The sequence below is a fragment of the Heterodontus francisci genome, unplaced genomic scaffold (genome assembly GCF_036365525.1).
Source record: "Heterodontus francisci isolate sHetFra1 unplaced genomic scaffold, sHetFra1.hap1 HAP1_SCAFFOLD_59, whole genome shotgun sequence".
NCBI classification, from domain to species: domain Eukaryota; kingdom Metazoa; phylum Chordata; class Chondrichthyes; order Heterodontiformes; family Heterodontidae; genus Heterodontus; species Heterodontus francisci.
Window position 1 is genome coordinate 10,707,940 of NW_027140758.1, and position 26,664 is coordinate 10,734,603.

Here is a 26,664-nt window from a genome sequence, read left to right on the forward strand (position 1 = left end):
TTATCAGGATCCTGCCAGGTGTGTATGGGGGTTTCGCAGTTCATCAGGATCCTGCCAGGTGTGTATGGTGGTTTCATAGTTTATCAGGATCCTGCCTGGTGTGTCTGGGGGTTTCACAGTTCATCAGGATCCTGCCAGGTGTGTATGTGGGTTTCACAGTTTATCAGGAATCTGCCAGATGTGAATGTTGTTTTCACAGTGATTCAGGATCCTGCCAGATGTGTATGGTGTTTTCACAGTGCATCAGGATCCTTCCAGATGTGTATGGGGGTTTCGCAGTGTATCAGGATCCTGCATCGTGTGTATGGGGTTTCACAGTTTATCAGGATCCTGCCAGGTGTGTATGGGGTTTTAACAGTGTATCAGGATCCTGCCAGTGATGTATGGGGTTTTCACAGTTTATCAGGATCCTGCCAGGTGTGTATGTGGGTTTCGCAGTTTATCAGAATCCTGCCTGGTGTGTATGGGGTTTTCACAGTGCATCAGGATCCTGCCAGGTGTGTATGGGGTTTCACAGTGGATTAGGATCCTGCCAGTTGTGTATGTGGGTTTCACAGTTTATCAGGATCCTGAAAGGTGTGCATGGGGGTCTCACAGTTTATCAGGATCCTGCCAGAAGTGTATGGGTTTACACAGTGGTTCAGGATCCTGCCAGGTGCGTTTGGGGTTTTCACTGTGCATCAGGATCCTGCCAGATGTGAATGGGGTTTTCACAGTTTATCAGGATGCAGCCAGGTGTGTATGGGGGTTTCACAGTGTATCAGGATCCTGCCAGACGTGTATGGGGTTTTCACAGTGAATCAGGATCATTCCAGATGTGTCTGGGGGTTTCACAGTGTATCAGGATACTGCCACGTGTGTATGGGGTTTCACAGTTTATCAGGATCCTGCCAAGTGTGTATGTGAGTTTCACAGTTTATCAGGATCCTGCCTGGTGTATCTGGGGTTTTCAGTTTGTCAGGATCCTGCCTGGTGTGCATGGGGTTTCACAGTGGATCAGGATCCTGCCACGTGTGTACGGGGTTTTCAAAGTGTATCAGGATCCTGCCCGGTGTGTATGGGGGTTTCACAGTTTATCAGGATCCTGCCAGCAGTGTATGTGTGTTTCGCAGTTTATCAGGATCCTGCCAGGGGTGTATGGGGGTTTCACATTTCATCAGGATCCTACCTGATGTGTTTGGGGGTTTCACAGTTTATCAGAATCCTGCCTGGTGTGTCTGGGGGTTTCACAGTTCTTCAGGATCCTGCCAGGTGTGTATGTGGGTTTCACAGTTTATCAGGAACCTGCCAGATGTGAATGTGGTTTTCACAGTGCTTCAGTATCCTGCCAGATGTGTATGGGGTTTTCACAGTGCATCAGGATCCTTCCAGATGTGTATGGGGTTTCACCGTGTTTCTGGATCCTGCATCGTGTGTATGGGGTTTCACAGTTTATCAGGATCCTGCCAGGTGTGTATGGGGTTTTCACAGTGTATCAGGATCCTGCCAGGTGTGCATGGGGTTTTCAAAGTGTATCAGGATCCTGCCAGGTGTGTATGTGGGTTTCACAGTTTATCAGGATCCTGCCTGGTGTGTATGGGGTTTTCACAGTGCATCAGGATCCTGCCACGTGTGTATGGGGTTTTCACAGTGTATCAGGATCCTGCCAGGTGTGCATGGGGTTTTCAAAGTGTATCAGGTTCCTGCATCGTGTGTATGGGGTTTTAACAGTGTATCAGGATCCTGCCAGGTGTGTATGGGGTTTTCACAGTGTTTCAGGATCCTGCCAGGTGTGTATTTGGGTTTCACAGTTTATCAGTATCCTGCCTGGTGTGTATCGGGATTTCACAGTGCATCAGGATCCTGCCAGGTGTCTATGTGGGTTTCGCAGTTGATCAGGATCCTGCCTGGTGTGTATGGGGTTTCACAGTGGATCAGGATCCTGCCAGGTGTGTATGTGGGTTTCACACTTTATCAGTATCCTGCCAGGTGTATATGGGGGTTTCACAGTTTATCAGGATCCTGCCACATGTGTATGGGTTTTCACTGTGGTTCAGGATCCTGCCAGGTGCGTTTGGGGTTTTCACTGTGCATCAGGATCCAGCCAGATGTGAATGGGGATTTCATAGTTTATCAGGATCCTGCCAGATGTGTATGTGGGTTTCACAGTTTATCAGGATCCTCCCAGGTGTGTATGGAGGTTTCACAGTGTATCAGGATCCTGCCAGATGTGTATGGGGTTTCCACAGTGCATCATGATCCTTCCAGATGTGTCTGGGGGTTTCACAGTGTATCAGGATCCTGCCAGGTGTGCATGGGGTTTTCAAAGTGTATCAGGATCCTGCCAGGTGTGTATGTGGGTTTCACAGTTTATCAGGATCCTGCCTGGTGTGTATGGGGTTTTCACAGTGCATCAGGATCCTGCCACGTGTGTATGGGGTTTTCACAGTGCATCAGGATCCTTCCAGATGTGTATGGGGGTTTCACAGTGTATCAGGATCCTGCATCGTATGTATGGGGTTTCAAAGTTTATCAGGATCTTGCCAGGTGTGTATGGCGTTTTCACAGTGTATCAGGATCCTGCCAGGTGTGTATGGGGTTTTCACAGTGTATCAGGATCCTGCCAGGTGTGTATTTGGGTTTCACAGCTTATCAGTATCCTGCCTGGTGTGTTTCGGGATTTCACAGTGCATCAGGATCCTGCCAGGTGTGTATGTGGGTTTCGCAGTTGATCAGGATCCTGCCTAGTGTGTATGGGGTTTCACAGTGGATCAGGATCCTGCCAGGTGTGTATGTGGATTTCACAGTTTATCAGTATCCTGCCAGGTGTATATGGGGGTTTCACAGTTTATCAGGATCCTGCCACTTGTGTATGGGTTTTCACAGTGGTTCAGGATCCTGCCTGGTGCGTTTGGGGTTTTCACTGTGCATCAGGATCCAGCCAGATGTGAATGGGGATTTCGCAGTGCATCAGGATCCTGCCAGATGTGTATGTGGGTTTCACAGTTTATCAGGATCCTCCCAGGTGTGTATGGAGGTTTCACAGTGTATCAGGATTCTGCCAGATGTGTATGGGGTTTCCACAGTGCATCAGGATCCTTCCAGATGTGTCTGGGGGTTTCACAGTGTATTAGGATACTGCCACGTGTGTCTGGGATTTCACAGTTTATCAGGATCCTGCCAGGTGTGTATTTGGGTTTCACAGTTTATCAGGATCCTGCCTGGTGTGTCTGGGGTTTTCACAGTTTGTCAGGATCCTGCCTGGTGTGTATGGCGTTTCACAGTGGATCAGGGTCCTGCCACGTGTGTATGGGGTTTTCACATTGTATCAGGAACCTGCCAGGTGTGTATGGGGGTTTCACAGTTTATCAGGATCCTGCCAGGTGTGTCTGTGGTTTTCACAGTTTATCAGGATCCTGCCAGGTGTGTATGGGGGTTTCACAGTTCATCAGGATCCTGCCTGGTGTGTATGGGGGTTTCACAGTTTATCAGGATCCTGCCTGGTGTGTCTGGGGGTTTCACAGTGTATCAGGATCCGGCCAGGTGTGTATGTGGGTTTCACAGTTTATCAGGAACCTGCCAGATGTGAATGTGGTATTCACAGTGTATCAGGATCCTGCCAGATGTGTATGGGGATTTCACAGTGCATCAGGATCCTTCCAGATGTGTATGGGGGTTTCACAATGTATCAGGATCCTACATCGTGTGTATGGGGTTTCACAGTTTATCAGGATCCTGCCAGGTGTGTATGTGTGTTTCACAGTCGATCAGGATCCTGCCTGGCGTGTACGGGGTTTCACAGTGGATCAGGATCCTGCCAGGGGTATATGTGGGTTTCCCAGTGTATCAGGATCCTGCCAGGTGCGTTTGGGGATTTCACTGTGCATCAGGATCCTGCCAGATGTGTATGGGGTTTTCACATTGCATCAGGATCCTTCCAGTTGTGTCTAGGTGTTTCACAGTGTATCAGGATCCTGCCACGTGTGTATGGGGTTTCACAGTTTATCAGGATCCGGCCAGGTGTGTATGTGGGTTTCACAGTTTATCAGGATACTGCCTGGTCTGTCTGGGGTTTTCACAGTGTATCAGGATCCTGCCAGGTGTGTATGGGGGTTTCACAGTTTATCAGGATCCTGCCTGGTGTGTCTGGGGGTTTCACAGTTCATCAGGATCCTGCCAGGTGTGTATGTGAGTTTCACAGTTTATCAGGAACCTGCCAGATGTGAATGGGGTTTTCACAGTGCATCAGGATGCTGCCAGATGTGTATGGTGTTTTCACAGTTCATCAGGATCCTGCCAGATGTGTATGGGGGTTTCACAGTGTATCAGGATCCTGCATCGATTGTATGGGGCTTCACAGTTCATCAGGATCATGCCAGGTGTGTATGGGGTTTTCACAGTGTATCAGATTCCTGCCAGGTGTGTGTGGGGTTTTCACAGTGTATCAGGATCCTGCCAGGTGTGTATGTGATTTTCACTGTTTATCAGGATCCTGCCTGGTGTGTTTGGGGTTTTCACAGTGCATCAGGATCCTGCCAGGTGTGTATGAGGGTTTCACAGTTTATCAGGATCCTGCCTGGTGTGTATGGGGTTTCACAGTGGATCAGGATCCTGCCTCGTGTGTATGTGGGTTTCACAGTTTATCAGGATCTTGCCTGGTGTGTATGGGGTTTTCACAGTGTATCAGGATCCTGCAAGGTGTGTATTGGGGTTTCGCAGTTTATCAGGATCCTGCCAGCTGTGTAAGTGGGTTTCACAGTTTATCAGGATCCTGCCAGGTGTGTATGGGGGTTTCACAGTTCATCAGGATCCTGCCAGGTGTGTATGGTGGTTTCACAGTTCATCAGGATCCAGTCTGGGGTGCCTGGGGGTTTCACAGTGGATCAGGATCATGCCTCGTGTGTATGTGGGTTTCACAGTTTATCAGGATCCTGCCAGGTGTGTATGGGGGATTCACAGTTTATCAGGATCCTGCCACATGTGTATGGGGTTTCACAGTGGTTCAGGATACTGCCAGGTGTGTTTGGGGTTTTCACTGTGCATCTGGATCCTGCCAGGTGTGTATGGGGTTTTCACAGTGTATCCGAATCCTGCCAGGTGTGTGGGGGGTTTTCACAGTTTATCAGGAACTTACCAGGTGTGTATGGGGATTTCACAGTGTATCAGGATCCTGCCAGGTGTGTATGGGGTTTTCACAGTGTATCAGGATCCTGCCAGGTGTGTATGGGTTATTCACAGTGTATCAGGATCCTGCCAGGTGTGTGGGGGGTTTTCACAGTTTATCAGGAACTTACCAGGTGTGTATGGGGATTTCACAGTGTATCAGGATCCTGCCAGGTGTGTATGTTTGTATCACATTTTATCAGGATCCTGCCACGAGTGTATGGGGTTTCACAGAGGTTCAGGATCCTGCCAGGTGTGTATGGGGGTTTCACAGTTTATCAGGATCCTGCCAGGTGTGCATTGGGTTTCACAGTGTATCAGGATCCTGCCAGGTGTGTATGGGGTTTTCACAGTGGATCAGGATCCTGCCACGAGTGTATGGGTTTTTCACAGTGTATCAGGATCCTGCCAGGTGTGTGTGGGGTTTTTTCAGTGAATCAGGAACCTGCCAGGTGTTTATGGGGATTTCAATGTGTATCAGGATCCTGCCAGGTGTGTATGTGGGTTTCACAGTGTATCAGGATCCTGCCAGGTGTGTATGGGGTTTTCACAGTGTATCAGGATCCTGCCAGGTGTGTATGGGGGTTTCACAGTTTATCAGGATCCTGCCAGGTGTGTATGTGGGTTGCACAGTTTATCAGGATCCTGCCAGGTGTGAATGGTGGTTTCACAGTGTATCAGGATCCTGCCAGGTGTGTATGGGTTTTTCACAGTGTATCAGGATCCTGCCAGGTGTGTCTGGGGGTTTCTCAGTTTATCAGGGTCCTGCCAGGTGTGTATGTGGGTTTCACAGTTTATCAGTATCTCGCCAGGTGTGTCTGGGGGTTTCACAGTTTATCAGGATCCTGCCAGGTGTGTATGGGGTTTTCACTGTGCATCAGGATCCTGCCAGATGTGTATGGTGTTTTCTCCGTGCATCAGGATCCTTCCAGATGTGTATGGGTGTTTCACAGTTTATCAGGATCCTGCCACGTGTGTATGGGGTTTCACAGTTTATCAGGATCCTGCCAGGTGTGTATGGGGGTTTCACAGTTTATCAGGATCCTGCCACATGTGTTTGGGATTTCACAGTTGTCAGGATACTGCCAGGTGTGTTTGGGGTTTTCACTGTGCATCAGTATCCTGCCAGGTGTGTATGGGGTTTTCACAGTGTATCAGGATCCTGCCAGGTGTGTATGGTTTTTCACAGTGTATCAGGATCCTGCCAGGTGTGTCTGGGGATTTCACAGCGTATCAGGATCCTGCCAGGTGTGAATGGGGGTTTCACAGTTTATCAGGATCCTGCCAGGTGTGTATTGGGTTTCACAGTGTATCAGGATCCTGCCAGGTGTATATGGGGTTTTCACATTGTATCAGGATTCTGCCAGGTGTGTATGGGGTCTTATCTGTGGATCAGGAACCTGCCAGGTGTTTATGGGGATTTCACAGTGTATCAGGATCCTCTCAGGTGTGTATGTGGGTTTCACAGTGTATCAGTATCCTGCCAGGTGTGTATGGGGTTTTCACAGTGTATCAGGATCCTGCCAGGTGTGTATGGGGGTTTCACAGTTTATCAGGATCCTGCCAGGTCAGTATGTGTGTTGCACAGTTTATCAGGATCCTGCCAGGTGTGTATGGGGGTTTCACAGTGTATCAGGATCCTGCCAGGTGTGTATGGGGGTTTCACAGTTTATCAGGATCCTGCCTGGTGTGTCTGGGGGTTTCACAGTGTATCAGGATCCGGCCAGGTGTGTATGTGGGTTTCACAGTTTATCAGGAACCTGCCAGATGTGAATGTGGTATTCACAGTGTATCAGGATCCTGCCAGATGTGTATGGGGATTTCACAGTGCATCAGGATCCTTCCAGATGTGTATGGGGGTTTCACAATGTATCAGGATCCTACATCGTGTGTATGGGGTTTCACAGTTTATCAGGATCCTGCCAGGTGTGTATGTGTGTTTCACAGTCGATCAGGATCCTGCCTGGCGTGTACGGGGTTTCACAGTGGATCAGGATCCTGCCAGGGGTATATGTGGGTTTCCCAGTGTATCAGGATCCTGCCAGGTGCGTTTGGGGATTTCACTGTGCATCAGGATCCTGCCAGATGTGTATGGGGTTTTCACATTGCATCAGGATCCTTCCAGTTGTGTCTAGGTGTTTCACAGTGTATCAGGATCCTGCCACGTGTGTATGGGGTTTCACAGTTTATCAGGATCTGGCCAGGTGTGTATGTGGGTTTCACAGTTTATCAGGATACTGCCTGGTCTGTCTGGGGTTTTCACAGTGTATCAGGATCCTGCCAGGTGTGTATGGGGGTTTCACAGTTTATCAGGATCCTGCCTGGTGTGTCTGGGGGTTTCACAGTTCATCAGGATCCTGCCAGGTGTGTATGTGGGTTTCACAGTTTATCAGGAACCTGCCAGATGTGAATGGGGTTTTCACAGTGCATCAGGATGCTGCCAGATGTGTATGGTGTTTTCACAGTTCATCAGGATCCTGCCAGATGTGTATGGGGGTTTCACAGTGTATCAGGATCCTGCATCGATTGCATGGGGCTTCACAGTTCATCAGGATCCTGCCAGGTGTGTATGGGGTTTTCACAGTGTATCAGATTCCTGCCAGGTGTGTGTGGGGTTTTCACAGTGTATCAGGATCCTGCCAGGTGTGTATGTGATTTTCACTGTTTATCAGGATCCTGCCTGGTGTGTTTGGGGTTTTCACAGTGCATCAGGATCCTGCCAGGTGTGTATGAGGGTTTCACAGTTTATCAGGATCCTGCCTGGTGTGTATGGGGTTTCACAGTGGATCAGGATCCTGCCTCGTGTGTATGTGGGTTTCACAGTTTATCAGGATCTTGCCTGGTGTGTATGGGGTTTTCACAGTGTATCAGGATCCTGCAAGGTGTGTATTGGGGTTTCGCAGTTTATCAGGATCCTGCCAGCTGTGTAAGTGGGTTTCACAGTTTATCAGGATCCTGCCAGGTGTGTATGGGGGTTTCACAGTTCATCAGGATCCTGCCAGGTGTGTATGGTGGTTTCACAGTTCATCAGGATCCAGTCTGGGGTGCCTGGGGGTTTCACAGTGGATCAGGATCATGCCTCGTGTGTATGTGGGTTTCACAGTTTATCAGGATCCTGCCAGGTGTGTATGGGGGATTCACAGTTTATCAGGATCCTGCCACATGTGTATGGGGTTTCACAGTGGTTCAGGATACTGCCAGGTGTGTTTGGGGTTTTCACTGTGCATCTGGATCCTGCCAGGTGTGTATGGGGTTTTCACAGTGTATCCGAATCCTGCCAGGTGTGTGGGGGGTTTTCACAGTTTATCAGGAACTTACCAGGTGTGTATGGGGATTTCACAGTGTATCAGGATCCTGCCAGGTGTGTATGGGGTTTTCACAGTGTATCAGGATCCTGCCAGGTGTGTATGGGTTATTCACAGTGTATCAGGATCCTGCCAGGTGTGTGGGGGGTTTTCACAGTTTATCAGGAACTTACCAGGTGTGTATGGGGATTTCACAGTGTATCAGGATCCTGCCAGGTGTGTATGTTTGTATCACATTTTATCAGGATCCTGCCACGAGTGTATGGGGTTTCACAGAGGTTCAGGATCCTGCCAGGTGTGTATGGGGGTTTCACAGTTTATCAGGATCCTGCCAGGTGTGCATTGGGTTTCACAGTGTATCAGGATCCTGCCAGGTGTGTATGGGGTTTTCACAGTGGATCAGGATCCTGCCACGAGTGTATGGGTTTTTCACAGTGTATCAGGATCCTGCCAGGTGTGTGTGGGGTTTTTTCAGTGAATCAGGAACCTGCCAGGTGTTTATGGGGATTTCAATGTGTATCAGGATCCTGCCAGGTGTGTATGTGGGTTTCACAGTGTATCAGGATCCTGCCAGGTGTGTATGGGGTTTTCACAGTGTATCAGGATCCTGCCAGGTGTGTATGGGGGTTTCACAGTTTATCAGGATCCTGCCAGGTGTGTATGTGGGTTGCACAGTTTATCAGGATCCTGCCAGGTGTGAATGGTGGTTTCACAGTGTATCAGGATCCTGCCAGGTGTGTATGGGTTTTTCACAGTGTATCAGGATCCTGCCAGGTGTGTCTGGGGGTTTCTCAGTTTATCAGGGTCCTGCCAGGTGTGTATGTGGGTTTCACAGTTTATCAGTATCTCGCCAGGTGTGTCTGGGGGTTTCACAGTTTATCAGGATCCTGCCAGGTGTGTATGGGGTTTTCACTGTGCATCAGGATCCTGCCAGATGTGTATGGTGTTTTCTCCGTGCATCAGGATCCTTCCAGATGTGTATGGGTGTTTCACAGTTTATCAGGATCCTGCCACGTGTGTATGGGGTATCACAGTTTATCAGGATCCTGCCAGGTGTGTATGGGGTTTCACAGTGTATCAGGATCCTGCCACATGTGTATGGGGTTTCCACAGTGTATCAGGATCCGGCCAGGCCTGTATGAGGGTGTCACAGTGTAACAGTATCTGCCAGTTGTGTAGGGGGTTTCACAGTGGATCAAGATCCTGTCAGATGTGTCTGGGGTTTTCACAGATTATCAGGATCTGCCAGGTGTGCATGGGGGTTTCACAGTGGATCAGGATCCTGCCAGGTGTGTATGGCTATTCACAGTGCATCATGATCCTGCCAGGTGTGTATGGGGTTTTCACAGTGGATCAGGATCCTGCCGGGTGTGTATGGGGTTTTCACAGTGTATCAGGATCCTGCCAGGTGTGTATGGGGTTTTCACAGTGGATCAGTATCCTGTCAGGTGTGTATGGGGTTTTCACAGTGTATCAGGATCCTGCCGGATGTGTATGGGGTTTTCACAATGGATCAAGATCCTGCCAGGGGTGTATGGGGTTTTCACAGTGTATCAGGATCCTGCCAGGTGTTTATGGGGATTTCACAGTGGATCAGGATCCTGTCAGGTGTGTATGGGGTTTTCACAGTGTGTCAGGATCCTGCCAGGTGTTTATGGGGTTTTCACAGTGTCTCAGGATCCTGCCAGGTGTGTATGGTGTTTTCACAGTGGATCAGGATCTGCCAGGTGTGGATGGGGTATTCACAGTGGATCAGGATCCTGCCAGGTGTGTATGGGGTTTTCAGAGTGTATCAGGATCCTTCCACGTGTTTATGGGGGTTTCCCAGTGGATCAGGATCCTGCCAGGTGTGTATGGGGTTTCACAGTGTATCAGGATCCTGCCAGATGTGTATGGGGTTTCCAAAGTGTATCAGGATCCGGCCAGGCCTGGATGAGGGTTTCACAGTGTAACAGGATCTGCCAGTTGTGTAGGGGGTTTCACAGTGCATCAGGATCCTGCCAGGTGTGTATGGGCTTTTCACAGTGTATCAGGATGTGCCAGGTGTTTGTGGGGTTTTCACAGTGGATCAGCATCCTGCCAGGTGTGTTTGGGGTCTTCACAGTGCATCAGGGTCCTGCCAGTTCTGTCTGGGGTTTTCACAGTATATCGTGATCCGGCCACGCCTGTATGGGGTTTTCACAGTGTATCAGTATCCTGCCAGGTGTGTACGGGTTTTCACAGTGTATCAGGATCCTGCCAGGTGTGTATGGGGGTTTCACAGTGCAACAGGGTCCTGCAAGGTGTGGATGGGGGGTTGACAGTGTAACAGGATCTGCCAGGTGTTTCTGGTGTTTTCGCAGTGGATCAGGGTCAAGCCAGGTGTGTATGGGGTTTTCACAGTGTATCAGGATCGTGCCAGGTGTGTATGGTGTTTTCAGAGAGTATCAGGATCTGACAGGTGTGTATGGGGGTTTCACATTGTATCAGGATCTGCCAGGTGTGTATGGGGGTTTCACAGTGGATCAGGATCGTGCCAGGTGTGTCTTGGGATTTCACAGAGTATCAGGATCTGCCAGGTGTGTATGGGGGTTTGACAGTGTATCAGGATCCTGCCGGGTGTGCATGGGGTTTTCACAATGGATCAAGATCCTGCCAGGTGTGTATGGGGTTTCACAGTGTATCAGGATCCTGCCAGGTGTGTATGGGGGCTTCACTGTGGATCAGTATCCTGCCAGGTGTGTATGGGGTTTTCACAGTGTATCAGGATCCTGCCCGGTGTGTATGGGGTTTTCACAATGGATCAAGATCCTGCCAGGTGTGTATGGGGTTTTCACAGTGTATCAGGATCCTGCCAGGTGTTTATGGGGCTTTCACAGTGGATCAGGATCCTGTCAGGTGTGTATGGGGTTTTCACAGTGTATCAGGATCCTGCCAGGTGTTTTGGGGGTTTTCACAGTGTATCAGGATCCTGCCAGGTGTGTTTGGGGTTTTCACAGTGGATCAGGATCTGCCAGGTGTGGATGGGGTATTCACAGTGGATCAGGATCCTGCCAGGTGTGTATGCGGTTTTCACAGTGGATCAGGATCCTGCCAGGTGTGTATGGGGATTTCACAGTGTATCAGGATCCTTCCAGGTGTTTATGGGGGTTTCCCAGTGGATCAGGATCCTGCCAGGTGTGTATGGGGTTTCACAGTGTATCAGGATCCTGCCACATGTGTATGGGGTTTCCACAGTGTATCAGGATCCGGCGAGGCCTGTATGAGGGTGTCACAGTGTAACAGTATCTGCCAGTTGTGTAGGGGGTTTCACAGTGGATCAAGATCCTGTCAGATGTGTCTGGGGTTTTCACAGATTATCAGGATCTGCCAGGTGTGCATGGGGGATTCACAGTGGATCAGGATCCTGCCAGGTGTGTATGGCTATTCACAGTGCATCATGATCCTGCCAGGTGTGTATGGGGTTTTCACAGTGGATCAGGATCCTGCCGGGTGTGTATGGGGTTTTCACAGTGTATCAGGATCCTGCCAGGTGTGTATGGGGTTTTCACAGTGGATCAGTATCCTGTCAGGTGTGTATGGGGTTTTCACAGTGTATCAGGATCCTGCCGGATGTGTATGGGGTTTTCACAATGGATCAAGATCCTGCCAGGTGTGTATGGGGTTTTCACAGTGTATCAGGATCCTGCCAGGTGTTTATGGGGATTTCACAGTGGATCAGGATCCTGTCAGGTGTGTATGGGGTTTTCACAGTGTGTCAGGATCCTGCCAGGTGTTTATGGGGTTTTCACAGTGTCTCAGGATCCTGCCAGGTGTGTATGGGGTTTTCACAGTGGATCAGGATCTGCCAGGTGTGGATGGGGTATTCACAGTGGATCAGGATCCTGCCAGGTGTGTATGGGGTTTTCACAGTGTATCAGGATCCTTCCACGTGTTTATGGGGGTTTCCCAGTGGATCAGGATCCTGCCAGGTGTGTATGGGGTTTCACAGTGTATCAGGATCCTGCCAGATGTGTATGGGGTTTCCAAAGTGTATCAGGATCCGGCCAGGCCTGGATGAGGGTTTCACAGTGTAACAGGATCTGCCAGTTGTGTAGGGGGTTTCACAGTGGATCAGGATCCTGCCAGGTGTGTATGGGCTTTTCACAGTGTATCAGGATGTGCCAGGTGTTTGTGGGGTTTTCACAGTGGATCAGCATCCTGCCAGGTGTGTTTGGGGTTTTCACAGTGCATCAGGGTCCTGCCAGTTCTGTCTGGGGTTTTCACAGTATATCGTGATCCGGCCACGCCTGTATGGGGTTTTCACAGTGTATCAGTATCCTGCCAGGTGTGTACGGGTTTTCACAGTGTATCAGGATCCTGCCAGGTGTGTATGGGGGTTTCACAGTGCAACAGGGTCCTGCAAGGTGTGGATGGGGGTTTGACAGTGTAACAGGATCTGCCAGGTGTTTCTGGTGTTTTCGCAGTGGATCAGGGTCAAGCCAGGTGTGTATGGGGTTTTCACAGTGTATCAGGATCGTGCCAGGTGTGTATGGTGTTTTCACAGAGTATCAGGATCTGACAGGTGTGTATGGGGGTTTCACATTGTATCAGGATCTGCCAGGTGTGTATGGGGGTTTCACAGTGGATCAGGATCGTGCCAGGTGTGTCTTGGGATTTCACAGAGTATCAGGATCTGCCAGGTGTGTATGGGGGTTTGACAGTGTATCAGGATCCTGCCGGGTGTGCATGGGGTTTTCACAATGGATCAAGATCCTGCCAGGTGTGTATGGGGTTTACACAGTGTATCAGGATCCTGCCAGGTGTTTATGGGGATTTCACAGTGGATCAGGATCCTGTCAGGTGCGTATGGGGTTTTCACAGTGCATCAGGATCCTGCCAGATGTGTATGGGTGTTTCACAGTGTATCAGGATCCTGCCAGGTGTGTATGGGGGTTTCACAGTGTATCAGGATCCTGCCGGGTGTGCATGGGGTTTTCACAATGGATCAAGATCCTGCCAGGTGTGTATGGGGTTTTCACAGTGTATCAGGATCCTGCCAGGTGTTTATGGGGATTTCACAGTGGATCAGGATCCTGTCAGGTGTGTATGGGGTTTTCACAGTGTATCAGGATCCTGCCAGGTGTGTATGGGTGTTTCACAGTGTATCAGGATCTGCCAGGTGTGTATGGGGGTTTCACAGTGCATCAGGATCCTGCCGGGTGTGTATGGGGTTTTCACAATGGATCAAGATCCTGCCAGGTGTGTATGGTGTTTTCACAGTGTATCAGGATCCTGCCAGGTGTTTCTGGGGATTTCACAGTGGATCAGGATCCTGTCAGGTGCGTATGGGGTTTTCACAGTGCATCAGGATCCTGCCAGATGTGTATGGGTGTTTCACAGTGTATCAGGATCCTGCCAGATGTGTATGGGGTTTTCACTGTGTATCAGGATCCTGCCAGGTGTGTCTGGTGTTTTCACAGTCTATCAGGATCCTGCCAGGTGTGTATGGGTTTTTCACAGTGTATCTGGATCCTGCCAGGTATGTATGGGGTATTCACAGTGGATCAGGATCCTGCCAAATGTGAACGGGGTTTCACAGTGCATCAGGATCCTTCCAGGTGTGAATGGGGTTTTCACAGTGTATCAGGATCCTTCCAGGTGTGTATGGGGGTTTCCCAGTGGATCAGTATCCTGCCAGGTGTGTATGGGGTTTCACAGTGCATCAGGATCCTGCCAGGTGTGTATGGGGGTTTCACAGTGGATCGGGATCCTGCCAGGTGTGTATGGGGTTTTCACAGTGGATCAGGATCCTGCCGGGTGTGTATGGGGTTTTCACAGTGTATCAGGATCCTGCCAGGTGTGTATGGGGTTTTCACTGTGGATCAGTATCCTGCCAGGTTTGTATGGGGCATTCACAGTGTATCAGGATCCTGCCGGGTGTGTATGGGGTTTTCACAATGGATCAAGATCCTTCCAGGTGTGTATGGGGTTTTGACAGTGTATCAGGATCCTGCCAGGTGTTTATGGGGATTTCACAGTGGATCAGGATCCTGTCAGGTGTGTATGGGGTTTTCACAGTGTATCAGGATCCTGCCAGGTGTTTATGGGGTATCACAGTGTATCAGGATCCTGCCAGGTGTGTATGGGGTTTTCACAGTGGATCAGGATCTGCCAGGTGTGGATGGGGTATTCACAGTGGATCAGGATCCTGCCAGGTGTGCATGGGGTTTTCACAGTGGATCAGGATCCTGCCAGATGTGTATGGGGTTTTCACAATGTATCAGGATCCTGCCGGGTGTGTATGGGGTTTTCATAATGGATCAAGATCCTGCCAGGTGTGTATGGGGTTTTCACAGTGTATCAGCATCCTGCCAAGTGTTTATGGGGATTTCACAGTGGATCAGGATCCTGTCAGGTGTGTATGGGGTTTTCACAGTGTATCAGGATCCTGCCAGGTGTTTATGGGGTTTTCACACTGTATCAGGATCCTGCCAGGTGTGTATGGGGTTTTCACAGTGGATCAGGATCTGCCAGGTGTGGATGGGGTATTCACAGTGGATCAGGATCCTGCCAGGTGTGTATGGGGTTTTCACAGTGGATCAGGATCCTGCCAGGTCTGAATGGGGATTTCACAGTGTATCAGATTCCTTCCAGGTGTTTATGGGGGTTTCCCAGTGGATCAGGATCCTGCCAGGTGTGTATGGGGTTTCACAGTGTATCAGGATCCTGCCAGATGTGTATGGGGTTTCCACAGTGTATCAGGATCCGGCCAGGCCTGTATGAGGGTTTCACAGTGTAACAGGATCTGCCAGTTGTGCAGGGGGTTTCACAGTGGATCAGGATCCTGCCGTGTGTGTGGGCTTTTCACAGTGTATCAGGATGTGCCAGGTGTTTGTGGGGTTTTCACAGTGGATCAGGATCCTGCCAGGTGTGTTTGGGGTTTTCACAGTGCATCAGGGTCCTGCCCGGTGTGATTGGGGTTTTCACAGTATATCATGATCCGGCCACGCCTGTCTGGGGTTTTCACAGTGTATCAGTATCCTGCCAGGTGTGTACGGGTTTTCACAGTGTATCAGGATCCTGCCAGGTGTGTATGGGGGTTTCACAGTGCAACAGGGTCCTGCAAGGTGTGGATGGGGGTTTGACAGTGTAACAGGATCTGCCAGGTGTTTCTGGTGTTTTCGCAGTGGATCAGGGTCAAGCCAGGTGTGTATGGGGTTTTCACAGTGTATCAGGATCGTGCCAGGTGTGTATGGTGTTTTCACAGAGTATCAGGATCTGACAGGTGTGTATGGGGGTTTCACATTGTATCAGGATCTGCCAGGTGTGTATGGGGGTTTCACAGTGGATCAGGATCGTGCCAGGTGTGTCTTGGGATTTCACAGAGTATCAGGATCTGCCAGGTGTGTATGGGGGTTTGACAGTGTATCAGGATCCTGCCGGGTGTGCATGGGGTTTTCACAATGGATCAAGATCCTGCCAGGTGTGTATGGGGTTTACACAGTGTATCAGGATCCTGCCAGGTGTTTATGGGGATTTCACAGTGGATCAGGATCCTGTCAGGTGCGTATGGGGTTTTCACAGTGCATCAGGATCCTGCCAGATGTGTATGGGTGTTTCACAGTGTATCAGGATCCTGCCAGGTGTGTATGGGGGTTTCACAGTGTATCAGGATCCTGCCGGGTGTGCATGGGGTTTTCACAATGGATCAAGATCCTGCCAGGTGTGTATGGGGTTTTCACAGTGTATCAGGATCCTGCCAGGTGTTTATGGGGATTTCACAGTGGATCAGGATCCTGTCAGGTGTGTATGGGGTTTTCACAGTGTATCAGGATCCTGCCAGGTGTGTATGGGTGTTTCACAGTGTATCAGGATCTGCCAGGTGTGTATGGGGGTTTCACAGTGCATCAGGATCCTGCCGGGTGTGTATGGGGTTTTCACAATGGATCAAGATCCTGCCAGGTGTGTATGGTGTTTTCACAGTGTATCAGGATCCTGCCAGGTGTTTATGGGGATTTCACAGTGGATCAGGATCCTGTCAGGTGCGTATGGGGTTTTCACAGTGCATCAGGATCCTGCCAGATGTGTATGGGTGTTTCACAGTGTATCAGGATCCTGCCAGATGTGTATGGGGTTTTCACTGTGTATCAGGATCCTGCCAGGTGTGTATGGTGTTTTCACAGTCTATCAGGATCCTGCCAGGTGTGTATGGGTTTTTCACAGTGTATCTGGATCCTGCCAGGTATGTATGGGGTATTCACAGTGGATCAGGATCCTGCCAAATGTGAACGGGGTTTCACAGTGCATCAGGATCCTTCCAGGTGTGAATGGGGTTTTCACAGTGTATCAGGATCCTTCCAGGTGTGTATGGGGGTTTCCCAGTGGATCAGTATCCTGCCAGGTGTGTATGGGGTTTCACAGTGCATCAGGATCCTGCCAGGTGTGTATGGGGGTTTCACAGTGGATCGGGATCCTGCCAGGTGTGTATAGGGTTTTCACAGTGGATCAGGATCCTGCCGGGTGTGTATGGGGTTTTCACAGTGTATCAGGATCCTGCCAGGTGTGTATGGGGTTTTCACTGTGGATCAGTATCCTGCCAGGTGTGTATGGGGCATTCACAGTGTATCAGGATCCTGCCGGGTGTGTATGGGGTTTTCACAATGGATCAAGATCCTTCCAGGTGTGTATGGGGTTTTGACAGTGTATCAGGATCCTGCCAGGTGTTTATGGGGATTTCACAGTGGATCAGGATCCTGTCAGGTGTGTATGGGGTTTTCACAGTGTATCAGGATCCTGCCAGGTGTTTATGGGGTATCACAGTGTATCAGGATCCTGCCAGGTGTGTATGGGGTTTTCACAGTGGATCAGGATCTGCCAGGTGTGGATGGGGTATTCACAGTGGATCAGGATCCTGCCAGGTGTGCATGGGGTTTTCACAGTGGATCAGGATCCTGCCAGATGTGTATGGGGTTTTCACAATGTATCAGGATCCTGCCGGGTGTGTATGGGGTTTTCATAATGGATCAAGATCCTGCCAGATGTGTATGGGGTTTTCACAGTGTATCAGCATCCTGCCAAGTGTTTATGGGGATTTCACAGTGGATCAGGATCCTGTCAGGTGTGTATGGGGTTTTCACAGTGTATCAGGATCCTGCCAGGTGTTTATGGGGTTTTCACACTGTATCAGGATCCTGCCAGGTGTGTATGGGGTTTTCACAGTGTATCAGGATCCTGCCAGGTGTGTATGGGGGTTTCACAGTGCAACAGGGTCCTGCAAGGTGTGGATGGGGGTTTGACAGTGTAACAGGATCTGCCAGGTGTTTCTGGTGTTTTCGCAGTGGATCAGGGTCAAGCCAGGTGTGTATGGGGTTTTCACAGTGTATCAGGATCGTGCCAGGTGTGTATGGTGTTTTCACAGAGTATCAGGATCTGACAGGTGTGTATGGGGGTTTCACATTGTATCAGGATCTGCCAGGTGTGTATGGGGGTTTCACAGTGGATCAGGATCGTGCCAGGTGTGTCTTGGGATTTCACAGAGTATCAGGATCTGCCAGGTGTGTATGGGGGTTTGACAGTGTATCAGGATCCTGCCGGGTGTGCATGGGGTTTTCACAATGGATCAAGATCCTGCCAGGTGTGTATGGGGTTTACACAGTGTATCAGGATCCTGCCAGGTGTTTATGGGGATTTCACAGTGGATCAGGATCCTGTCAGGTGCGTATGGGGTTTTCACAGTGCATCAGGATCCTGCCAGATGTGTATGGGTGTTTCACAGTGTATCAGGATCCTGCCAGGTGTGTATGGGGGTTTCACAGTGTATCAGGATCCTGCCGGGTGTGCATGGGGTTTTCACAATGGATCAAGATCCTGCCAGGTGTGTATGGGGTTTTCACAGTGTATCAGGATCCTGCCAGGTGTTTATGGGGATTTCACAGTGGATCAGGATCCTGTCAGGTGTGTATGGGGTTTTCACAGTGTATCAGGATCCTGCCAGGTGTGTATGGGTGTTTCACAGTGTATCAGGATCTGCCAGGTGTGTATGGGGGTTTCACAGTGCATCAGGATCCTGCCGGGTGTGTATGGGGTTTTCACAATGGATCAAGATCCTGCCAGGTGTGTATGGTGTTTTCACAGTGTATCAGGATCCTGCCAGGTGTTTATGGGGATTTCACAGTGGATCAGGATCCTGTCAGGTGCGTATGGGGTTTTCACAGTGCATCAGGATCCTGCCAGATGTGTATGGGTGTTTCACAGTGTATCAGGATCCTGCCAGATGTGTATGGGGTTTTCACTGTGTATCAGGATCCTGCCAGGTGTGTATGGTGTTTTCACAGTCTATCAGGATCCTGCCAGGTGTGTATGGGTTTTTCACAGTGTATCTGGATCCTGCCAGGTATGTATGGGGTATTCACAGTGGATCAGGATCCTGCCAAATGTGAACGGGGTTTCACAGTGCATCAGGATCCTTCCAGGTGTGAATGGGGTTTTCACAGTGTATCAGGATCCTTCCAGGTGTGTATGGGGGTTTCCCAGTGGATCAGTATCCTGCCAGGTGTGTATGGGGTTTCACAGTGCATCAGGATCCTGCCAGGTGTGTATGGGGGTTTCACAGTGGATCGGGATCCTGCCAGGTGTGTATAGGGTTTTCACAGTGGATCAGGATCCTGCCGGGTGTGTATGGGGTTTTCACAGTGTATCAGGATCCTGCCAGGTGTGTATGGGGTTTTCACTGTGGATCAGTATCCTGCCAGGTGTGTATGGGGCATTCACAGTGTATCAGGATCCTGCCGGGTGTGTATGGGGTTTTCACAATGGATCAAGATCCTTCCAGGTGTGTATGGGGTTTTGACAGTGTATCAGGATCCTGCCAGGTGTTTATGGGGATTTCACAGTGGATCAGGATCCTGTCAGGTGTGTATGGGGTTTTCACAGTGTATCAGGATCCTGCCAGGTGTTTATGGGGTATCACAGTGTATCAGGATCCTGCCAGGTGTGTATGGGGTTTTCACAGTGGATCAGGATCTGCCAGGTGTGGATGGGGTATTCACAGTGGATCAGGATCCTGCCAGGTGTGCATGGGGTTTTCACAGTGGATCAGGATCCTGCCAGATGTGTATGGGGTTTTCACAATGTATCAGGATCCTGCCGGGTGTGTATGGGGTTTTCATAATGGATCAAGATCCTGCCAGATGTGTATGGGGTTTTCACAGTGTATCAGCATCCTGCCAAGTGTTTATGGGGATTTCACAGTGGATCAGGATCCTGTCAGGTGTGTATGGGGTTTTCACAGTGTATCAGGATCCTGCCAGGTGTTTATGGGGTTTTCACACTGTATCAGGATCCTGCCAGGTGTGTATGGGGTTTTCACAGTGGATCAGGATCTGCCAGGTGTGGATGGGGTATTCACAGTGGATCAGGATCCTGCCAGGTGTGTATGGGGTTTTCACAGTGGATCAGGATCCTGCCAGGTCTGAATGGGGATTTCACAGTGTATCAGATTCCTTCCAGGTGTTTATGGGGGTTTCCCAGTGGATCAGGATCCTGCCAGGTGTGTATGGGGTTTCACAGTGTATCAGGATCCTGCCAGATGTGTATGGGGTTTCCACAGTGTATCAGGATCCGGCCAGGCCTGTATGAGGGTTTCACAGTGTAACAGGATCTGCCAGTTGTGCAGGGGGTTTCACAGTGGATCAGGATCCTGCCGTGTGTGTGGGCTTTTCACAGTGTATCAGGATGTGCCAGGTGTTTGTGGGGTTTTCACAGTGGATCAGGATCCTGCCAGGTGTGTTTGGGGTTTTCACAGTGCATCAGGGTCCTGCCCGGTGTGATTGGGGTTTTCACAGTATATCATGATCCGGCCACGCCTGTCTGGGGTTTTCACAGTGTATCAGTATCCTGCCAGGTGTGTACGGGTTTTTACAGTGTATCAGGATCATGCCAGGTGTGTATGTCGGTTTCACAGTGCAACAGGGTCCTGCAAGGTGTGTATGGGGGTTTGACAGTGTAACAGGATCTGCCAGGTGTGTATGGGGTTTCCACAGTGGATCAGGATCATGCCAGGTGTGCATGGGGTTTTCACAGTGTCTCAGGATCCTGCCAGGTGTTTATGGGGTTTTCACAGAGTATCAGGATCTGCCAGGTGTGTATGGGGGCTTCACATTGTATCAGGATCTGCCAGGTGTGTATGGGGGTTTCACAGTGGATCAGGATCCTGCCAGGTGTGTCTGGGGTTTTCACAGAGTATCAGGATCTGCCAGGTGTGTATGGGGGTTTCACAGTGGATCAGGATCCTGCCGGGTGTGTATGGGGTTTTCACAATGGATCAAGATCCTGCCAGGTGTGTATGGGTTTTCACCGTGTATCAGGATCCTGCCATGTGTTTATGGGGATTTCACAGTGGATCAGGATCCTGTCAGGTGCGTATGGGGTTTTCACAGTGTATCAGGACCCTGCCAGGTGTTTATGGGGATTTCACAGTGCATCAGGATCGGGCCAGGTGTGTATGGGGTTTTCACAGTGCATCAGGATCCTGCCAGGTGTTTATGGGGTTTTAACAGCGTATCAGGATCCTGCCAGATGTGTTTGGGGTTTTCACTGTGGATCAGGATCCTGCCAGGTGTGTATGGGGTTTTCAAAGTGTATCAGGATCCTGCCAGGTGTGTATGGGTATTTCACAGTGGATCAGGATCCTGCCAGGTACGTATGGGGTTTTCACAGTGTATCAGGATCCTGCCAGGTGTGTATGGGGTTTTCACAGTGGATCAGGATCCTGCCGGGTGTGTATGGGGTTTTCACAATGGATCAAGATCCTGCTAGGTGTGTATGGGGTTTTCACAGTGTATCAGGATCCTGCCAGGTGTTTATGGGGATTTCACAGTGGATCAGGATTCTGTCAGGTGTGTATGTGGTTTTCACAGTGTATCAGGATCCTGCCAGGTGTTTATGGGGTTTTCACAGTGTATCAGGATCCTGCCAGGTGTGTATGGGGTTTTCACAGTGGATCAGGATCTGCCAGGTGTGGATGGGGTATTCACAGTGGATCAGGATCCTGCCAGGTGTGTATGGGGTTTTCACAATGTATCAGGATCCTGCCAGGTGTGCATGGGGTTTTCACAGTGGATCAGGATCCTGCCAGGTGTGTGTGGGGTTTTCACAGTGTATCAGGATCCTGCCGGGTGTGTATGGGGTTTTCACAATGGATCAAGATCCTGCCAGGTGTGTATGGGGTTTTCACAGTGTATCAGGATCCTGCCAAGTGTTTATGGGGATTTCACAGTGGATCAGGATCCTGTCAGGTGTGTATGGGGTTTTCACAGTGTATCAGGATCCTGCCAGGCGTTTATGGGGTTTTCACAGTGTATCAGGATCCTGCCAGGTGTGTATGGGGTTTTCAGAGTGGATCGGGATCTGCCAGGTGTGGATGGGGTATTCACAGTGGATCAGGATCCTGCCAGGTGTGTATGGGGTTTTCACAGTGGATCAGGATCCTGCCAGGTGTGAATGGGGATTTCACGGTGTATCAGGATCCTTCCAGGTGTTTATGGGGGTTTCCCAGTGGATCAGGATCCTGCCAGGTGTGTATGGGGTTTCACAGTGTATCAGGATCCTGCCAGATGTGTATGGGGTTTCCACAGTGTATCAGGATCCGGCCAGGCCTGTATGAGGGTTTCACAGTGTAACAGGATCTGCCAGTTGTGCAGGGGGTTTCACAGTGGATCAGGATCCTGCCAGGTGTGTGTGGGGTTTTCACAGTGTATCAGGATCCTGCCGGGTGTGTATGGGGTTTTCACAATGGATCAAGATCCTGCCAGGTGTGTATGGGGTTTTCACAGTGTATCAGGATCCTGCCAAGTGTTTATGGGGATTTCACAGTGGATCAGGATCCTGTCAGGTGTGTATGGGGTTTTCACAGTGTATCAGGATCCTGCCAGGCGTTTATGGGGTTTTCACAGTGTATCAGGATCCTGCCAGGTGTGTATGGGGTTTTCAGAGTGGATCGGGATCTGCCAGGTGTGGATGGGGTATTCACAGTGGATCAGGATCCTGCCAGGTGTGTATGGGGTTTTCACAGTGGATCAGGATCCTGCCAGGTGTGAATGGGGATTTCACGGTGTATCAGGATCCTTCCAGGTGTTTATGGGGGTTTCCCAGTGGATCAGGATCCTGCCAGGTGTGTATGGGGTTTCACAGTGTATCAGGATCCTGCCAGATGTGTATGGGGTTTCCACAGTGTATCAGGATCCGGCCAGGCCTGTATGAGGGTTTCACAGTGTAACAGGATCTGCCAGTTGTGCAGGGGGTTTCACAGTGGATCAGGATCCTGCCAGGTGTGTATGGGCTTTTCACAGTGTATCAGGATGTGCCAGGTGTTTGTGGGGTTTTCACAGTGGATCAGGATCCTGCCAGGTGTGTTTGGGGTTTTCACAGTGCATCAGGGTCCTGCCAGGTGTGATTGGGGTTTTCACAGTATATCATGATCCGGCCACGCCTTTCTGGGGTTTTCACAGTGTATCAGGATCATGCCAGGTGTGTATGGGGGTTTCACAGTGCAACAGGGTCCTGCAAGGTGTGTATGGGGGTTTGACAGTGTAACAGGATCTGCCAGGTGTGTATGGGGTTTTCACAGTGGATCAGGATCATGCCAGGTGTGCATGGGGTTTTCACAGAGTATCAGGATCTGCCAGGTGTGTATGGGGGCTTCACATTGTATCAGGATCTGCCAGGTGTGTATGGGGGTTTCACAGTGGATCAGGATCCTGCCAGGTGTGTCTGGGGTTTTCACAGAGTATCAGGATCTGCCAGGTGTGTATGGGGGTTTCACAGCCTATCAGGATCCTGCCAGATGTGTTTGGGGTTTTCACAGTGTATCAAGATCCTGCCAGGTGTGTAAGGGGTTTTCACAGTGTATCAGGATCCTGCCAGGTGTTTATGGGGATTTCACAGTGGATCAGGATCCTGTCAGGTGTGTATGGGTTTTTCACAGTGTATCAGGATCCTGCCAGGTGTTTTTGGGGTTTTCACAGTGTATCAGGATCCTGCCAGGTGTGTATGGTGTTTTCACAGTGGATCAGGATCTGCCAGGTGTGTATGGGGTTTTCACAGTGTATCAGTATTCTGCCAGGTTTGTATGGGGTTTCACAGTGTATCAGGAACCTGCCAGGTGTGTATGGGGTTTTCACAAAGTATCAGGATACTGCCAGGTGTGTATGGGATTTCACAGTGTATCAGGATCCTGCCGGGTGTGTATGTGGTTTTCACAGTGTCTCAGGATCCTGCCAGATGTGTGTGGGGTTTTCACAGTGTCTCAGAATCCTGCCGGGTGTGTATGGGTTTTCAAAGTGTAACAGGATCTGCCAGGTGTGTATGGGGTTTTCACAGTATATCAGGATCCTGCCAGGTGTGTATGGGTGTTTTTTCAATGTATCAGGATCCTGCCAGGTGTGTATGGGGTTTTCACAGTGTATCAGGATCCTGCCAGGTGTGTATGGGGGTTTCACAGTTTTTCAGGATCCTGCCAAGTGTGTATGGGGTTTTCACAGTGTATCAGGATCCTGCCAGGTGTGAATGGGATTTTCACAGTTGATCAGCATCCTGCCAGGCGTGTATGGGGGTTTCATAGTTTATCAGGATCCTGCCAGGTGTGGATGGGGGTTTCACAGTGAATCAGGATCCTGCCAGGTGTGTATGGGATTTTCACAGTTTATCAGGATCCTGCCAGGCGTGTATGGGGGTTTCGTAGTTTATCAGGATCCTGGCAGGTGTGTATGGGGGTTTCATAGTGAAACAGGATCCTGCCAGGTGTGTATGGGGTTTTCACAGTGTATCAGGACCCTGCCAGGTGTGTATCGGGATTTCACAGTGCATCAGGATCCTGCCAGGTGTGTATGGGGTTTTCACAGTGCATCAGGATCCTGCCAGATGTGTATGGGAGTTTCACAGTGTATCAGGATCCTGCCAGGTTTTTATGGGGTTTTCACAGCGCATCAGGATCCTGCCAGATGTGCATGGGGTTTTCACAGTGTATCAGGATCCTGCCAGGTGTGTATGGGGTTTTCACAGTGTATCAGGATCCTGCCAGGTGTGTATGGGTTTTTCACAGTGTATCAGGATCCTGCCAGGTATGAATGGGGTTTTCACAGTGTATCAATATCCTGCCAGGTGTTTATGGGGTTTTCACAGTGTATCAGGATCCTGCCAGATGTGTCTGGGGTTTTCACAGTGTATCAGTATCCTGCCAGGTGTGCATGGGGTTTTCACAGTGTATCAGGATCTGCCAGGTGGGTATGGAGTTTTCACAGTGGATCAGGATCCTGCCAGGTGTGTTTGGGATTTTCGCAGTGGATCAGGAACCTGCCAGATGTGTATCGGGTTTACACAGTGTAACAGTATCCTGCCAGGTGAGTATGGGGTTTCACAGTGTATCAGGATCCTGCCAAATGTGAACGGGGTTTCACAGTGCATCAGGTTCCTGCCAGGTGTGAATGGGGTATTCACAGTGTATCAGGATCCTTCCAGGTGTGTATGGGGGTTTCCCAGTGGATCAGGATCCTGCCAGGTGTGTATGTGGTTTCACATTGTAACATAATCTGCCAGTTGTGTATGGGGGTTTCACAGTGGATCAGGATCCGGCCAGGCCTGTATGGGGTTTGCACAGTGTATCAGGGTCTGCCAGGTGTTTATGGGGTTTTCACAGTGGATCAGGATCCTGCCAGGTGTGTTTGGGGTTTTCACTGTGCATCAGGGTCCTGCCAAGTGTGTATGGGGTTTTCACACTGTATCATGAACAGGCCAGGCCTCTATGGGGTTTTCACAGTGTCTCAGGATCCTGCCAGGTGTGTCCGGGTTTTCACAGTGTATCAGGATCCTGCCAGATGTATATGGGGGTTTCACAGTGTGACATGAGCCTGCACACTGTGTATGGGGGTTTCACAGTGTAACAGGATCTGCCAGGTGTGTATGGGGTTTTCACAGAGGATCAGGATCCTGCCATGTGTGTATGGGGTTTTCACAGTGTGTCAGGATCCTGCCAGGTGTGCATGGGGTTTCACAGTTTATCAGAATCCTGCCAGGTGTGTATGGGGCTTTCACAGTGTCTCAGGATCCTGCCAGGTGTGTATGGGGTTTTCACAGTGTATCAGGATCCTGCCAGGTGTGTATGGGGTTTTCACAGTGGATCAGGATCCTGCCAGGTGTGTATGGGGTTTTCACAGTGTATCAGGATCCTTCAAGGTGTGTATGGGGTTTTCACAATGGATCAAGATCCTGCCAGGTGTGTATGGGGTTTTCACAGTGTATCAGGATCCTGCCAGATGTTTATGGGGATTTCACAGTGGATCAGGATCCTGCCAGGTGTGCATGGGGTTTTCACATTGTATCAGGATCCTGCCAGGTGTGTATGGGTTTTCACAGTGTATCAGGATCCTGCCAGGTGTGTATGGGGTTTTCACAGTGGATCAGGATCCTGCCGGGTGTGTCTGGGGTTTTCACAGTGTATCAGGATCCTGCCTGGTGTGTATGGGCTTTCACAGTGTATCAGGATCCTGCCAGGTGTGTATGGGGTTTTCACAATGTATCAGGATACTGCCAGGTGTGTATGGGTTTTCACAGTGTATCAGGATCCTGCCAGGTGTGAATGGGGTTTTCACAGTGAATCAGTATCCTGCCAGGTGTGTCTGGGGTTTTCACAGTGCATCAGGATCCTGCCAGGTGTGTATGGGGTTTCACAGTGTATCAGGATCCTGCCAGGTGTGTATGGGGGTTTCACAGTGGATCATGATCCTGCCAGGTGTGTATGGGGGTTTAACAGTGTATCAGGATCTGCCAGGTGTATTTGGGGGTTTCACAGTGTATCAGGATCTGCCAGGTGTGTATGGGGTTTCACAGTGGATCAGGATCCTGCCAGGTGTGTATGGGCTTTCACAGTGTATCAGGATCCTGCCAGGAGTGTATGGGGTTTCAGAGTGGATCTGAACATTGATCTTACTGACTGTTACTTTCATCAACAGCCTCTTCCCTCTGGCACCAGCAACTCAACATCCCATTCAGGGCCTGCTCAGGGCAACAGAGGATATTTTCTGTTCCACCGAATACACAATATCTCACCATGATCTCTCACCTATTCCTGTGCCTCACCTGTTTCTCATCCTGTCCAGCGTTGGGTGGCTTCCTGCTCTTTGCGGTCACACTTTTGCTCAGAAACATATTCTTCACTGAATGACTGTCTCTACCCAGTTTACAGTCCCCAATACCAGATATC